The 17,997-nt window shown below is 34.3% G+C and overlaps 1 protein-coding gene across 1 annotated transcript in view; it reads left to right on the plus strand.

The window, feature by feature from the left end:
- The window catches only part of LOC122816569 (ephrin type-A receptor 7-like), a 2,140,039-nt gene that overhangs the window by 672,651 nt on the left and 1,449,391 nt on the right, over positions 1-17,997 (plus strand). The gene's annotated exons all lie outside the window — the stretch shown is intronic.

The following is a 17,997-nucleotide window of genomic DNA, read 5'->3' on the forward strand; positions in this document are numbered from 1 at the left end:
CTTCCCATACATGTCAAACAGAGCATCTCACTGGCCATCTTCAAGAGAAATCTTGATGAGTGGATGGGAAATAGAAAATTCACCCCAGGATCACTCCAGTGGTTCTACTTGACAGAGCACTGGGACCTAAGGTCAGGTGGCATGATGCCAGGGTAATCGTATGGGCTAGGCTTGCAAAGGCACCAGGGCTATTAGCCTAGTACGCACCTATGAACCGATGAACCTATAGAGACAACCCCAAACATATTTTTTTCTGGAAAAGGACATTTGATAAGTAACTGTGACAAAAGAAAATGTTATATTTGTGGAGAAATGGGAAATGATGCAAACATGTGAATTTAAATGTTATAAATGTTAACAAAATTGGACACAAATGGATGGGTGAATTGTAAATACAAAAATAACAGTAAGGAAAAAGAAAAAAGTGAATAAAATGAACAAGGAGAAGACATTTAGAAGTAGGAGAAATAGAAGATACATCAGATGAGAAAAAAGGTAATAACGAGGATATAGAAGAATGTTCTGACATAAGTGATAAAGAAGACATAAACCTGGACGTAGTAAAAGGAAAAAAGGGTAAAAGGCAGAAAAAGAAAATTTAAAGGGAAGGGATAAGAGGGAAAAAAATAAAGGAAATGAATGGAAAAGAACTTATACAGCTAAAGATGAGGGCTTGGCATAATGGTTAAGGTGTTTGACTCACAAACACAAAGTACAGTGTTTGATTCTCACTTTGAGATGGAAATTGATTAGTCCTACAATGGACTGTTAAGAAAGCTAACTTAGTAATTAGCTATTAATTTTTGAAACCAGGAATATAAGGAAAAAGTAAAATGAAAAATGTTGAGTGCTTTCTGTAAATGAGAAAAGTATTAAGAATATGCTAAGAAGAACATGAATTTTGCAATGGTGTAATACATGTGATGAAAATGTAATTATATTAGAAGACACAAGAATTTTAACAAATGAAGAAGATTACAAACAGAGAAACTATGGGGACGAAAGATAAGTTGTAGTTTGGGAAATGAAAGATGTTCTGGAATTGCCGTATTCTATAGAAATACTATAAATTTATAAGATATAACTTTAACAAAAATGGAAAGATTAACCACTGTAGATTTAAAATGGAAAGAACAAGGACATAGGATTATGAAATTATGTGCTTACACTAACTGTAAAGAAAGAGAAAACGTATTTAAAAGAAAGGCAATTATATAAGAAAAATCTTAGAAGATATGAGATGTAATAAGTTAAAACATTGGGAAAAATTCACGGACTTACAAAAGGGGTATGTATAAACTGAAATAGATTATTTTATAGTATCAGAAGGTTTAAAGGAGAAGGGGGTACTTGTTAGCATCATATTGCTACAGACAAAAGAAAACAAGGAATATACAAAAAAATAGGCAAAAAAAATATAAAGGGACGACTAGTAAGCATGGAATGAAGAAGGAAGGAGGTTAGAAATAGACTCATTGAAAGATCATATTACTATGAGAACATGTTATGAAAATTGGTCTGAATGGTAGTGATATTTAAGGAAAAATATAAAACATGTTGTTATAGTGATGATATGATGTGAGAAAAGTAGAGAAAGAAAAGTGTAACAGAACATATAATGATGCAGTAGAAGATCTGGAACATAATGATAGTACTTTGACAAAGAAAAAAAATCATATGAGAGAAATCAAGAAAAATACAAGAATTGCTATATAAGCAAATTATTTTTACAAGGAAAAAGAGAAGTATTGAGTTACTTAGCCAGATTAGTTAAAGAAGATGGTAGTGCAATGAGAGAAATAAAAAAACATAAAAAGAGAAATGGAATGAACTCAGGGAATATGTATAGTGTAGTACAATATGTACCAGAAATGTTTAAAGAAAAAAAGAAGGCAGAGAAAAAATGGAAAGTAAAAAAAAAAGCTAACAGATAAAGACAATAAAGAATTTGAAAATGAGATTTCTTTAAATGAGCTAGATAAAGTATTAGGACAAGTAAATACAGATTCAGCTGTAGGCTCAGATGGAATAGGGTATGAAATGTACAAAAATTTAAGGGACTATTAAAAAATATTTTTGAATATTTCAATGAATGGTTAAATGAAGGTTTTATGTATAAAGAAGTATGTAGTGGGATACTTACATTTATTTTGAAGATGGAAAATAGAAAATAATTAAAAACTAGAGACCAATAGTATTGAATAGTAATGATTATATGATCTTTATGAAAATAATACAAAAGAGATTTGAAAATAAAATGGAAAATATTATGGAAGATAGCTTATATAGTATAAAGGGGAGGGTTGTCAAGAATTATTGATACAGAAATTGTGGACGATGTCATGAACAGAAAAGAAGAAGCAAAAATGATAGGACATCTTAAGGCATTTGACACAATTTGATATGAAATCTTATGGATAATAGTGAAAGAATATAAAATAAATAAGAAAGTTAGGAAATTATGTGTGTAATAATGAAGTAAAAATACTTGTTAATGGCTGGTTAACCAAGAGGTAATATGAAGTGTGGTATAAGACAGGGATGTCCAAAGAGTTGTATACTCTTTGCATTAGTTCTGAATGTGATAGTATGGAAATAAATTACAAAATGAAGGAGTCAGGGTATATAACACCTGAAGGGTAAAGCAGTCCAGTTCTGTTAACATATGCAGATGTCATTATAAGAATTGAAAAAAAAATAGATAAAATAAATAATTTACACAAATAAATATCTAGAGATGACAGGGATGGCTTTAAATAAAGAGAACATAAAGGTTTAAGTGATGTAGTAAAGACTGGGGAGTATATATTTTACAATGAATGAAATGTCTGTGTTAGGTATAACATTTGGGAATAAAGATGTAAGTAGAATTAAATAAAAAATAGTAGAAAGAAAGCAAACATGTTGTTTATGGAAAACAGAATAAAGGCTTATTTGTTAAATTCAATAGTGATAGGAAAATAGCATACTTATCAAGTGTATTTATGTTGCTAGCAGCATTTGGAAATCAATTATTGCATATTTTTCATTTATATGGGGTTCTAGATTAAACCTAGTAAAAAGAGAAGTTTTGTATGTACTTAAAGAAGAAGGAGGATTAGGGTTAATTAACCCAGTGGCTTATGCTGCTTCATTAAATTTGTACAAAGTGCTTAAGTGGATAAATGAAAAATATGAGAGACTAGTAATAAAACTGTATAAATAATAGTATGATAAATTTGGGGGTATGGTAAGAAAGAGTAAAGAGAAAAGAGTGTATAAATGAAAAAATAAAATGTTACCAAGAAAAAATATTTTTGTGGAAAATAAAAATGAATAATATGAAAAAGATAGAAAAGTATGGTATACGAATGCAATGATAAAAAAATTGCTATGTAAAGCCATAAAAAATGAACCCTATAAAAATAAGAAGCAAATGGTGAAATCAAAAAGTATGTCAACAGTATTTTTCTTTTTGTGGAGACTGGTAACTGATAATTTGCCAGTAAAAGAAAATGTGCCATATAAAAAGAAAATTGATAGAATATGTTTACATTGCAAAGAAGAGGAATCTACAAAACTTATGTCTGACTTGTAGAATAGTAAAAAAAGCTATATGGAAAACTAGCTAAAGAATTTTTGAAGATATGAAAGAAGTCGATACAATAAACTTGGATAAGATTAAATATGGATATTACAAGAATAGAAGCAAACAATATGGTAAAAGAGTAGACAAAAAGTTATTTTATGTTATATGGGTTATATGAAATGAAAGAATAACTGAAATTATGTTTAATGGCGAATGGAATTTAGCAACAATTTTAAGTAAAATCAGATGTTGGTTATGGAAAAAGGAATGAAGATCCAATAGGGATGACAATTTAGTATGCTTTTAAAGGAAATTATCAATATAGGTAAACTGATTTATATTTTATATATTTGTACATACATAAATATTTGTAAATATGTAAATATTTTGCAAATAAGTTATGCCTGTATTCAAATAAAGGATCCCTACTCTTTTCTTTGAGTAGGGGACCTGTTTCACTGAGGAATGTCCTGCTTCTGTTCCAGGTATAGAGGTGGCCTGTAGATGCAAGGGAGTAAAATAGAGGAAGAAAACTGGAGCAGTGCAAGTGATCATAGTATCGAGCCATTTGGGCAGTTTAAAGTGAAAATGAATGAAACTGAGGAGAAGGCAGTCAAGTCTTCCCTTAATGAAATGTTTGAATTGTAGAAGGAAGAGCATGGAGAGAAGGCATTTTTACCTTCCAGTACGGATTGTGATGCATCAGAGAACCAGAGAATAGATATGAAGGTTGTGAAGCCTTGAAGTAGCTTTCCATTTGTAATGACTAAAGGTCACGATGTTGCCAACTTGTGTATGGATTCTGAAGATTTGCTTCAGCAGATTCTTTTTGCTGGAATGCAGGATACCACTAAGGGATGTGTTGTTGCAATCCCCCCAACCAGGAGGGTGGCAGGATGATAATTTGGTCAACTTAATAGATGCACGCAAACCAGACAGTGGGAAGAATGTCTCATGGGGAGACATTATGGATAGAATACAGCAAGAAGAAATGATGGTTAAAATAAATTGGATGCAGAAAATAAGTAGACAGAAAAAAAAAATGAAGAATAAAGGAGTTCAAGTGGTTTCAAATTTAAAATACATTCACAGGGGAATTTAGTAAAGCCTAGATTGAGTGATTGGCCAATTAGGCATAGTGGCATGTCCCCAACATGGAACATGGCCACCAAGCAATCCAATAAACTGGACGGAGGGGCATACATGAGTGTGTGGACACAGAAGTGTCCGTGGAATACTAATCATCTCATAAGCTGGTGAAATCCATACAAATGAGACTGATTTACAATCCAAAAAGCAGAAAGGCACCCACGTAGGTGCCGTGTTGGCGTTAGAAATGTACGAGGATGGAAACCGTGTACTGGAATGTAAAATTTAATCCGGGGCTGTAATACCCAAATAAAAGGGTGGACATTGCACTGCAGGCATGCAAATGGCCCAAACTATGGCAAGTGAGTCCAAAAAGCAATGCAAATCAACACAAAATATATTTTTAATACATATATTACATTTGTTCTGCATGCAGCCACATGCAAACATGTCGTTATGTAAAAAATAAATAATTAAAAAGTGTAAAATTAGATATTTTCAAAAATAATGCATTTTAGTGCCAAGCATGCAGAGTCTTACAATGGCAGCTGTCAGTGGTTGCTATGGAGACAGGCCCTGGAGTAGTGAATTATCCAGGGTATACTCAATTAACTGTATGTAAAACAGCTGGGGTTACTGAATAGCAAAAAAGTACCTCTGTGTCCACAGATACAACCTGTGGTAGGGCTAGAACTGTGTAAGTAGTAGTAGGGCAGGCAGCTGATATTAAAAGGGTGTGTGTCACGCTATGTGTAAGTGGATTGGAACTCAGCAGCACCTCTTTGTGCTCAGCTAAGCCCTGCTAAGTAGGGGGGGTTGTGTCAGATGCTGCTGAGCTCGGTTTAGTCCTGTGGCACATGTTTTAGCTAGTTTAAGAAAATCTTGCACAGGGGAGTGTCCAAATTGCTGAGCACTGTTTTTACTATCACTATGGGTTTGTGTGCCATGCCCCAGTGATTAGCAGTGAAAGAATAAAAAAATAAATAAAAATAAAAAAAGGAAATAGTTAGGGGAAGCCAATCAAGTAGAAATGACTGAAAGTCCTGTTCAACAGATACTGGCCCATTCAAACTCCCAATCATATACTTGTCAGGTAGAATACATCATAGTGAGCCAATCATACAGGCTGCATCTGCAGCACACCAGTATAAAGTATGCATGTACCCTACAATCTGATTTTTCTCACACACTTGGGAATTTTAACTGACAGAATGATCTGCTGCTGCTCTGCTACATCTATATGTGCTAGAGGCTGAGGTCAGTGATGATGCTGATGCTAACAATAGGCCCAGACTGAGAAGGAGAAGATTGTTCAGGGCCAGGGTAATCTTCCAGGGGCTACATGAGCTGAAGATTGTAGACCACGTCGGGGTGGACAGGGACATAAAAGATGAATTCACAGAGATCTTCTGCCCTCAATTCAGACCCAGAGCCAACAGAGGGGAAACCACCCCAGTAGAAACAAAGGTATGTGTAGGCCTTAGAATATTAGCTACAGGTATTTTTCAAAAAACAACTGGGGACATAATGAGGATCTCACAGGCATCTGCATCCAGGGTACTCCACCAGTTCCTGGTGCAGTTCAAACACATGCCAGTGAGCACATTTATTTACCCTGCACCCCTGAGGAGAGGGCCATTAATATGCATCTCCTCCACATGTTGCACACTACCCTGAGGTACTGGGTGCTAAAGACTGCACTCATGTGCATATCAAAGTACTACCCAATTGGTGCCATAGACTGCACTCATGTGCATATCAAAGTACCACCCGATTAAGAGGGTAGAGTATACATCAACTGCAAGAGGTATCACTCCATCAACTGCCAGGTTGTGTGCAACACCCAGGCCATTATAATGAATGTTTGTGCTGACAGCCCTGGCAGTTATCACGACTCCCAAATCTGGCATGCATCACAGCTGTACCAGACATTTGCCAGTGAGGACATCCCATGCAGCCATCTACTGGGGAATGCTGGCTACACACTGGAACTGTGGATGATGACACCCATCAGAAATGCATGCACACAACTGAAGAATGCCATAATGAGGCACACATACAAACTAGAAACATCATAGAGCATGTGTTTGAGCTGCTCAAGTCACAGTTCTGCTACTTTAATATATCTGGTGGAGCCCTGCCGTACTCTCCAGCTACATATGCACACATGTTCACAGTATGTGCCATGGTACACAATATGATCCTGTAGAAGCAGCTGTGGCAAGAACATCACAGGCAAGGCACACACAGCCCCCCACCAGTGCCAAGGTCCCCACTGTCACAGAAGGACTCAGAGGAGGAAACCCCTGAGCCTGTCCCTAGGCAGATGTAGGCATGCCCAGTATGCCCTGGCCTTGGCAAAGTGGCAGTGCATAGCACATACACTGACATTCTAGGGACCTAGGGACTGACACCTCACTCTGACTCACATACATACTAAAACGGATATAAGCTACAACACATAACCTGTACTTTAACATGCATTGGCTGTATACTGCATGCATCCAACAGAACTGTTATATCTACTGCTGCAGGAACAAGGTAAGTCACTTTTCATTACAACAAATGTATGGGGTACTACACTATGGTAGCATAGGTACTGCATGTATGCAAGGGAATAGAATGGGCTACCTGGATAGCTGCAGACAACTGACAGTTATGTGGGACAATACCTGTTCAGCTTAAATAAGGCTGTCTTCCCACCCATTGCTGCAATTGGACCATTTTTAAAAATGCAGCACTTTGCTTAGCACTGTGCAAACCTGCTGAGCTCAGCTGAACAGTGCTTAGACTACTAATGATTAGCAATGCTTAGTAGTGCACAAACCAGCCTAGCTGAGCTGAGGACTGCTTAAACTGGGATTGCTTAGCAGTGCCTAAACCAGCTAAGCAGAGCTGTACATTACTAACCACTGCTAAAACCGGTCCAGCTTAAGTACTGATTAGCTTTAGATTAGTACTAGGCTAACTGCCCTTGTGAGCCATTTAAGCCTAGCCAATTGCCCATGTGAGAATCAAACCCTGCAACTTCTGTCTGTAAGGTAAACATCTTAACCATTCCACCAATCTCCAGTACTTAGCATAGCTTTGCTAAGGGCAAACCACATTATTATTATTCTGTGTATGTATTGCACTTCTATTTCCTGCCCATCTGTATTTTCATTTTTTAACTTGGAGTGTGCATTTTAGGTATTGTGGACCTGTGTGTAACTGGATCTTTTCTCTTTGGGTCTCCACTGAAAATGGGCTTCAGGCCCATCTGGACTAACCCAGTTAAATGTCAATGCATACATAATTAATAAAATAAAAAAATATATCACATATTGCTATCAAATGTGAAAAGCTGAATGGTCTGTTTGTGTATTTGAACTATGTACCTACTGCACACAGGGCTGTGACTCTAACCATTTAGCTACGAGGATATGTTGGAAACTCTTATACATTTCTATATATCTCTCTACTAGGTTTAAGCACAGCTAAGCACAGCACCACACAATGCAAACCCACTTAGTTATGCTTAAACATGACCTTTGAGGTGAAAATTAAAAGTATCTGTTTTTTATTTTTAGATATCTGGCATGTGCTCATAGCTAAAGCACCATGCCGTGTTGTGCAAACACACACAAAAAAAAAAATGGAAAAAAGGAAATAACATATTTTACTTTTATATTTCAGTGCAGGGTGTGTGTTACTCATCTCCATACACTGTTGCATACCCTCTACACTGATTCTGTAACCGTGTTACATGGCTCTCTCAGTAGTATGTCTTCATTAATATACAAGGCAAGCTGCCAAGGGTGAGGCCCTAGACAAGGACACAGTACATCCATGTAGGCTTTCCACTGTTCCTACATGGAGTTTATTACATCCCCACCTCACAGTTAGAATTAGCAGTAAAGAAGAGAAGTAGAAGGACAGATATAAGGTATGGGAGACAATACTATCACTTCCTGTAGCTAAAGAATCCAAGGTAAGAACATTTATTCATATACTTAAAGAAACCTTTTGTGATTTTATTTTCAAAACTGGTTCTATCATGGAGAAATGTTTAGAGGAATATGAAAAGAAATAGAACGTGTACCTTGGAACATACATACTGAAACAATTTCATACAAAGACTAAAATATATACATATCCAGTATAGATATAAAGTGAAAAAAGAAATGTTGAAAATGTTTAAAGGAAATATATAAAGAAGTAATGACACATCAAAAGTTTATGACAGCAGTTTATGGACTGGGGTTGGGATTGTAACATAATACTGTAAACGGAGAATGAAAGTGTCATACATATTCATAGTGTAATAAATATTGATGGAGTGTGGCGTGTTATTAAATATTGAGGTCAATCAAAGACATGTTTTTTGTGTGGCAAAGCAGAACATTTAATTATTAATTTTAGTAGAATGAAATGCCATGTATATAGTGCCATAGGTCATGTTGCAAAGAATTGTGAAAAAAAAATGTCATAAATGCAATAAGGTGGGTCAACTAGCGATGGATTGCAATGAAAAATTACAGGTTGTAGAGGCAGGAGTAAGTAATACAAAAGAAGAATGAGTTGAAATAATTCAAGAAATTAAAATGAATACAAAGAAAGGGAAGACACAGAAGAATTTGATAGAGAAAAAGATAGTAGAGATAAATCTGAAGTAAGTGATGAGAAATATATTGGTTGGAATATAATAAAAGAAAAGAAAAAATACTATTGGTAGAAGGCTTAAGGAAAAGAAGAAATGGTTTATAGTAATTAAAAACAGTGGTGTAGAGCATGAAACAAACCAAATAAACACAGTAGAATTCCACTAAAATCCACCAAGGCAAGGCTCTGGACACAGAATATATTTTTAGCCTTTTATTCTTTAATCATATACAAAGGACATCATCAGAAAATACAAACAGGACTAAGAGTGCAGTTTAAAAAGGTTGCTAAAAGGTTACATGACTTGGGAAAACTAATGATTAAAAAAAAACAATAAAAGTTAAAATAATTAGTGTAAAAATAAACTTTAAAGAAGACAAAAATCTAAAAATTAAAGTTAAATTGGAATGTTGTAAATTAAGATGGCAGATGAAGTTAAGAGCCAGTCGTGAACCTGGATTTAACGAGACCATTAAAATTAAATATTTTCTGATAGTGCAGAAACGTCGTTGAGATATATTTTCATTTAATTTTTAGATTTTTGTCTTCTTTACAGCTAATTTTTACACAAATTATTTGAATGTTTATTGTTCATTCAAGGTACAAAACATAATTAGGCTTTTAAAGAGTTAACACCTAGTATTATTCACTTAATCATTGTTTTTTTGTAAGTCATGCGACTTTTTGGCAACCATTTTAAACTGCACTCTCAGTCCTGTTTGTATTTTCTGACAAAGGTCTTAGTACACGATTAAAGAACAAAAGCACTAAAAATGCATTCCGTGTCTGGAGCATTGCTTCAGTGGATTTTAGTGGAATTTTACTATCTTTATAGGAGCTAATATATAAAAGATAAAAAGAAAAAGGAAAGGCTGATAAATTTTGCACCTTCAAATAGAAGTATAGTTCATACTAGAAGAATCACCAAGAAGAGTTGTAGCAATAAATGTTAAAAGTATTAAAAGTTCAGTGAGAAAAATAACTATATATGAACATTATAAACATTTGAATGTGGCTATAGTAATAATATTAGAAAATATAAGATTTTTAACAGAAGATGAGAAAATACAAATAAAGGATTATAGGAAAATTATGTGGTTTAGAATTTGGGGAAAGGTACATGTTCATTATTAGCTATCTTACATAAAAATATCAATTAAAATATTGGATGTGACATTATCAGTAATGGGCAGAGCAAGTATTTTAGTTATAACGTGGCAAAATAAGGTGTATAGAATATTTGCATTATATGCATATGTAACAATTATAGAAAGAGAGGACATGTTTAACAAAATAATAGATTAAATAACAGTTAATAAGGAAATAATAATAGAAGGATTACCTTAAGCAGAAAGGGAAATAAAGATAAAGACAAAAAAGTATTACACATTATTAAATGTGGTCAACTAAAAATGTATATTACAAAATAATAGACATATAGTAGAGGAAAGTATAAGAGAACTAGACTACTTTATAACTTCATTAGGTCGATCTTTAGTAGAAGAGGGAGTTATAGACAAAGATTTTTCCATCATGGGTTGTTTGGATTAGGTTACAAGAGAATAAGAACAGTATAAATATAGGAAAAGGTATAAAAAGGATAATTGAACAGGAATGTAGTAAAAAAGGAACGAATATAGTAAATGTGTTATGGAATGACTATATAGAAATGAAACAATTTTATAAGCATTGGTCAGAATGGTGGACTGCTTTTAAAAGTAAATGTAAGAAATGTTATTTGGAAAGGAAATAAATACAAACATAGAAGTGAAAGAAAAATATAAAACTGCATTTTTATGGATTTAGAGGGAAATTACACAAATTATTTTATTACAGAACAGGAGATATTTAAATTAAATAAAAATAAAATAGAGACATACATATATACATAAACTATTGTTTAAGCAAGGATATTTTTACAAGAAAGAGTGAGGAAGTTGTTCTTAAAAATTAGTCAAGGAGGATAACAGTATCATAAGAGCATCAGAAAACAAATAAGAAAAAGAAGAAAATGTATATAAACAGCAGGAAGAAATAATGGAAATTATTATGCAAAATATAAGGGATGTATTTAGAGAAAAAGAAATGCAAAGATATGGAACGTAAAATCTCTTTCAGAATTAAACAATGAAGATTTGGAAAAGGTGTGACTATAGAAAAAATAAATATATTAAATATGGTTAAGGTAGATCTGCAGCAGGGCCAGATGAGATAGAGTATCAGAGGTATAAAAATATGACAAGATAAAAGTATTTTGTAGCAACATTGAATGAGTGGTTAAATGAAGGATTTAAATACACACAGTTATGTAGTAGTAGAGTCAAATTTATATAGAAAAAAGGAAACAAGAGAAATTTAAAATCTAAGAGCTATAGTTTTGAATAACACACATTATGAGATAGTTATGAAACGTATATCTGAAGAGAATGGATGTAAAACTATATAGAGTTATAGAGGATGTCATCTATAATATAAAGGGTAGATGTTGTCAAGAAATGTTAATTTTGATTAGAGAGATGGTAGATTATGTTTTGGAAAAAAAGAAAATATTAAAATAGTGATAGGACATTTGAATATACAGTAGCATTTGATACTATTCCCCATAATATCTAATGGAAATTATTTGAATGTTATAATATTAGTAGTAAAATAAAGATTATTTGCATTCTTGCATATAATGATAATAGAATAAACATTCTGGTGAATGAGTGACAAAATAAAGAAATGCATATAGGCATTAGACAGGGTTGCCCCCTCAATATTATTTTATTCTTGTTAGTAATGAATTTAATAGTTAGTGATGTGAATTATAATATGAAGGCAGCATCACATATTATGAAGGATGGTACAGATATTCCTGCTATGTTAGCTTATGCTGATGATATTGTGTTATGTACTAAGAATAAAAAAGTATGGAGACAGTAGTTGTTTATTTGAATTAAAATTTAAGGGCTGTAGGCCTTAATTTCAACAAGGAAAATAGTAAAGGGTTGGGATGTAATTGTGCATAAGAGGCATTGAATTTAAGACAGATGAGATAACGTTATTAAGTATAAGACTTGGTACTCGGGATATTATACAGTTACAATGTGGAAACATTTTGGGTAAAATAAAGAATATTTGTAGATTTTGGCAGTCTTTCATGAGTTCATAGGTTCATAACTATTTAATAGGCTAACAACCACAAGGGCCTTTTTAAGCCAAGCCATGCATCCCAAATCTCTGACAAGTTCTGATACCCTTGATAAGTGTAAGCATCAGCCTGGAAGATGAACCATTTCAGATTATATTTTAAGAAAGAAAGTATATTTGATAAATTATACTTTGTTAGGAAAACTGTCCTAAAAACTGTTTTTCACCATGGGAGAATTTAGACATTATTTTCAATCTCCATAGTGACCTGTAATGCTACCTTATCATCTTTACAAAACAATGTCTGTAGGCAGAGGATGTTGCTTGCCAGAACAGAATATAAATGCAATATAATGGTTATATATTAATGGCTTTTTCTACACAACCGACAGAGAAATGAATAGTGAATATTCTGACAATTTCTTTTAATTTTATGGACTTCAAATTTTATTTGTGTTTGGACCATTTATTGGCAATTTGCTCAAGGGTCCTTCCCACACATAGAATACGCTAAGTGCTTAGACTTCATAATGCATTAAACTTGTTAAGTGCGTCACATTACAGATCACCCTTGATTTGGCCAGACATGATACCTGAATGTCATTTCATCTGCCTGGATTAGAGCAATGAGATTCAGAGTCCTGACAAGTTATTCATCCCAGATTGATTCTGGCATGTTCTATGATCTGTGCACAGTTACTTCTCCAAACAAAAGTGCTTACTTCACATGTTAAAACAGGTACATGTGACTAGCTGAAGCCAACTGCTAAAAGAATAACAAAAATAAAATAGTAGATAAAGGTATGAAATAAAGGGTGCAGAAGGAGAAAAACATTCTTATCTGGGATACTTATGCATTGGTAGGTAGCATTACAAAAATAAATATTACTTTTCTCAGGTATCATCTTTTTGTGCTGCATTCTGTATAAGTATTTAAGATAACACAGTCAAGAAGATTTATCTTACCGAGTTTTAAAGATTCCAAAGATCATTTGCATAATCTGAAGGCACATGGGATGAAACTAAGCACAGATAAGACAATGGTAATGACAGCAAATTGGGGAAATCAGAAGAAGCTGATAACAGAGCTAGAAGGTAAGATAGTGGAACAGGTAAACAGCTTCAAGTATCTGGTAGGAGTAGTTGAGGAGAAGGGTAGTCTGAATGAAGAGGTTAAAGCACAGAGTATCAGGGATAGTCTATGAGACAAGAATGCCAAAGAAGCTGAAAAGTAAGGTGTACAAGACAGTGGTGCGACCAGTACAACTGCATGGTACAGAAAGCTGGGTAGTAAAGGCAGAACAGTTGAAGAAGCTAGAGGTGATGGAAATGAAGTGTCTGAGAAAGGTGATAGGATGCACACTGTGGGACAGACGAAGAAATGAGGACATAAGAGCACAAGCTAAAGTAGCTCCAATTGCAGAAAAGATCAAAGAGAACAGATTACGGTAGTTTGGGCACGTGTAGAAAAGCAGAAGACAATCTGGTGAGGAAGATTTGGGACAGAAAGAAAGAAGGTAAGAGGAAGTGAGGATGTCCAGCAAAGAGGTAGATGGATTGCGTGAAAGAAGATCTGTGACAGTCAGGCATGAGTGTTGAAGAAGGCAGGAGTGTGGCACTGAATCGAGAGAGTTGGTGACAGTTAACACAATACCCTGACGCCATGTAGGAAAAATGGGGCGATTGATGATGATAATACATGTATATATATATATATATATATATATATATATATATATATAGATAGATATATATATATATATATATATATATATATATATATATATGTGTGTGTGTGTGTGTGTGTGTGTATAGTAACCTAGGCCTTAGCGAAATAGAATTGAAGCATTTGAGTCTTATCACTGGAATGCACTGATATTACCGATATAGTTTGTCTTAAACAGCCTTTAAGCCTTTATTCAGGTTTGAAATACAGTACTAGGGATGGAAATGCTACAAGAATAAAAATGAAATACATTTATCTAAAAGTTTAGTTTGTAAATGAAAACAGTAAAACCTATATATGTTTATTATCTTTTGATACATATTTTAACACATAATGGTGCCCATTTGAAAAAGAATCCTCTCCCCATTGCATTCAAAATATTTCTCACTGAAAATGATTGTTGTCACAATAAATATTTATGTTAGGCTATGAAGAAAATGTATGCTAACCTTAGCGTGGATATTTTCCACATAAGAATATGGTATGTTGCATAGCAGCATGTAAACATTTAGCAAAGATGTAAATGGTCTGTAGTGAACTGAAGCATTCCCAGAATGTTGCTGTGGAGAACATCAAGTGAGAAACACTGATACAACAAAACATCCAGAAAAAAAAAAGAAAACATCCAAAGCACATTTTTGCATGGGGAAAGCATGTTCCCATTTGGAAGGCTGCACCCCTGCACCCCCTGCTAATTATATATACTAACTCGAAAACTGCACTACATTTGGGAAAGGAATCCCCATTCCTCACTGTACAGCAATCTTGGAGAACCATCCACCATGACATTTCAATGATTTGGAGTTTCTTAGATTTGCACTCAACTTTGTGCATAGTAATGTTCTGGGCATTTGACAATTTGGTATAGCCCAAAATATATGTTATTACCTTGGAAACAGTATATATCTGTCAGTCCATTTTTTTTTTGTCCTTTATTGCTTTTCCTTTTTATCTCTCTTTATTTTGGAAGAAGGTATAGTTGCAATTTTATATATGAAAACACTGACTGCATGAAGCAGCATGCTAAACAAAAATATTAGGGCATGTCCACATTCCAGTGTTAGTTATATATACACTGTAAGCCATTATATGAATCTCAGGACCTGATGAACAATTCATGCATTAAAGCAAAAAAGTATGCAATGGGAAACTGCAGCCATGTACTGCCACAGACTAAACAATAAGAAAAAGACACAAAAAGGACAGAATATATAAATAATTATGTTCTCCTAATACTAAAATATTAAAATTATACATTACAGGTTACTTTATTATTTGTTGATTAAGTTATAGTTCTTTGCATAATGTAATGACTGAATGACAATGTCTGTCCATCTCCTCTATCAATTATGCAGTATCCAGTGTGCTTTTGCTCTTTTGTCCAACATGGGGTCATTCATTCTGTTCAAGCTTTACTATTTTTCCTTGTTACGGGATTCAGTTTCACTTTATATATAGTCACTGACCAGACAGCTAGATGCAGACACCCTGATAACATTGTGATATGGCAACAAAAAAGAGCCATAGAGCATCCTGGGACATCCTAAACACATTGCAACCTTGCAGGATACTCAGTGACACACAGCATCATACTTTATTGTCCCTCACTTTAAGGTGAGTATACAGAAAACACACACAGTAATTTTCACTTTGTTGTTCCAAATGGTAGGGATCTCATATAACATGCAAGCATCATCTGAGGCTGGCATATACATACATATATGTAAATAGGAGTGCACTACATAACATCCAGTAAGAATTTGCAATATTTAAGTAAACACATTATAACTTTACTATACTTCTCTGTGGTTAGAAGTTTTTGAATGCACTCTTTTTTATTCGTATTCTAATTTTGATTCACATGGGTTTGTTAGTTGAATGAACGTTTCAAATTCTGAGAACCATATGTACAAATTTCAGAACACCAAGATTTAACGTGTGAACACGGAAATGCATTTTGTATGTACATGCCTCAAGGTACGCTCTTTCCCACATAGTGTGGAGATCTCAGAGTCAGTACATGTAAGTAATGAGTACATGACTGGTGCATCCTCTCTCAAATAATATGAATGTAAGTTAGACATTGACAAGATCAGATGCTCTCCTTTAATTTCATTTTTTTTTCTTTTTGCATAATTCTTTGACTTGCAGTTGTGACTATCAGTATTGCAAATGGAGCCATTGATGGTAATGTGTTTATTTTAACTGATAATTATACGTGCTCAGTTTCCTTGACAGATGCTCTGGAGAAAGGTTCTGGTTCATTTGAGATGAAAGAATTTAACTTGTGAAATAATTCTTGTCTCAAGAGACAGTAGTAGATGATTTAGCAACTATCATCAAAATGAAACGGTGGGAAAAGAATCAGGTTTCTCAGCTGCAGTTAAAAAAAATGGCAGTTATTTCGTGTAAACTTTTTTTCAGCTTCTTTGTTTATAAAAGTCATAACGATTTCATTGTTTTAAGAATGTTTTTATTTTTCACATACATATGTCTGTAGTAGTAAGACCTGGTACCAAAAATTACAGTTTCATTGGATAAAAGATTTCAGATTCCCTTAACACTGAAAAATGAAATATGCAATGTCACCAAGAAAGGAGGACTGCAAATGTGAAAAAATTCCACTAAAGTTGAAGTTTTGGTGAATGCTAAGATGCCACTAGATACAACTACTGCTTGTTTTAGACTCATGGATTCAGGTTTACCTTATAAATATTTACCCACTTAGTCATATTCATAGAGATCCTCTATAAAACTTCAGGTTGCTTCTGGATGAGATTACAGCAGGACAAAACAAAGCAGTTAGAGATTTGTCTGAATGTACCTCTACAGCTTGCATGTGCGAGGGTTCACCCCACATCCCCTTAACTTGTGCATACTAACTCCATGGAAACATAAGCATGGAGAAAAGAGAACAGTCCCAAACGTATGAACTGGCACTGCTGATATGCTAGAAACAGTGTCAGTAACCAAATTCTCTGCTTATGTTTGATAGTAAAATATTACAATTTGCAGGGGTCGCTAAAGTTATTTTCTTATGGTAAAGGCATAGGAGGTCTATCTAGGAGATGGGCTCTTGACACTGTGGATGGACTGCATAACTGTCAGTTTTTGTTGCAAATTTATGATCTGATGGAGACAGTATTCAGGTTATAAGAACATAAAATAAATGGAAGTCAGATTTATGAATCAAAGGAGGTATATCTGTTTCAGTTGGGGATCTATTACTGTCACCCAACAAAAGTGTAGTTATATTGCCAGTAACATGTTATTTTGATAGGAGAAGGCAGTAGATGTGTCCAGTAGCTCAGTTCACTGTCTTGCTTTAATTATGAACTGTGCTATAGGCAACTGACTGTACCAGTAGGGTAAAGAATGGTATAACAAATGAGTTTACCATGGCATATCCTTATGGTGCCTACATACCTAGGTTACTTGGTAAAACAGCTGCAGTAGGTGAACCTTAATTGACCCTTAAGATATGAGCTATAAGGTTTTACTGAATGTGTTACTTCAGCACTGATGCAAACTATGTTACTTATTTGTACTTTTTCACAGAGAAAATTGTTAACACATGGAATGGACTGCAAGAATGGGTGGTCAAGTATGAATATACAGAGGCATTCAGGAGGGCATGGGAGAGGCAAAAACGGGGTAAGGAGGAAGGTATTTATGTAGGGGAAGCAGCACTTTGAGATACATGCAGGGAAGAATACACAAACTTATTGGCCGCTATTCATAGTAAATAGTTCTACAGCACAACTTGCAGTTCACTGATGACGTGATTCAGAGTCATTCACATACCTAAAAGGGCTACATCTCATTACCTAAGAATTTGCAT

The sequence above is a fragment of the Protopterus annectens genome, chromosome 1.part1 (genome assembly GCF_019279795.1).
Source record: "Protopterus annectens isolate FY-2018-M chromosome 1.part1, PAN1.0, whole genome shotgun sequence".
Lineage (NCBI taxonomy): Eukaryota > Metazoa > Chordata > Ceratodontiformes > Protopteridae > Protopterus > Protopterus annectens.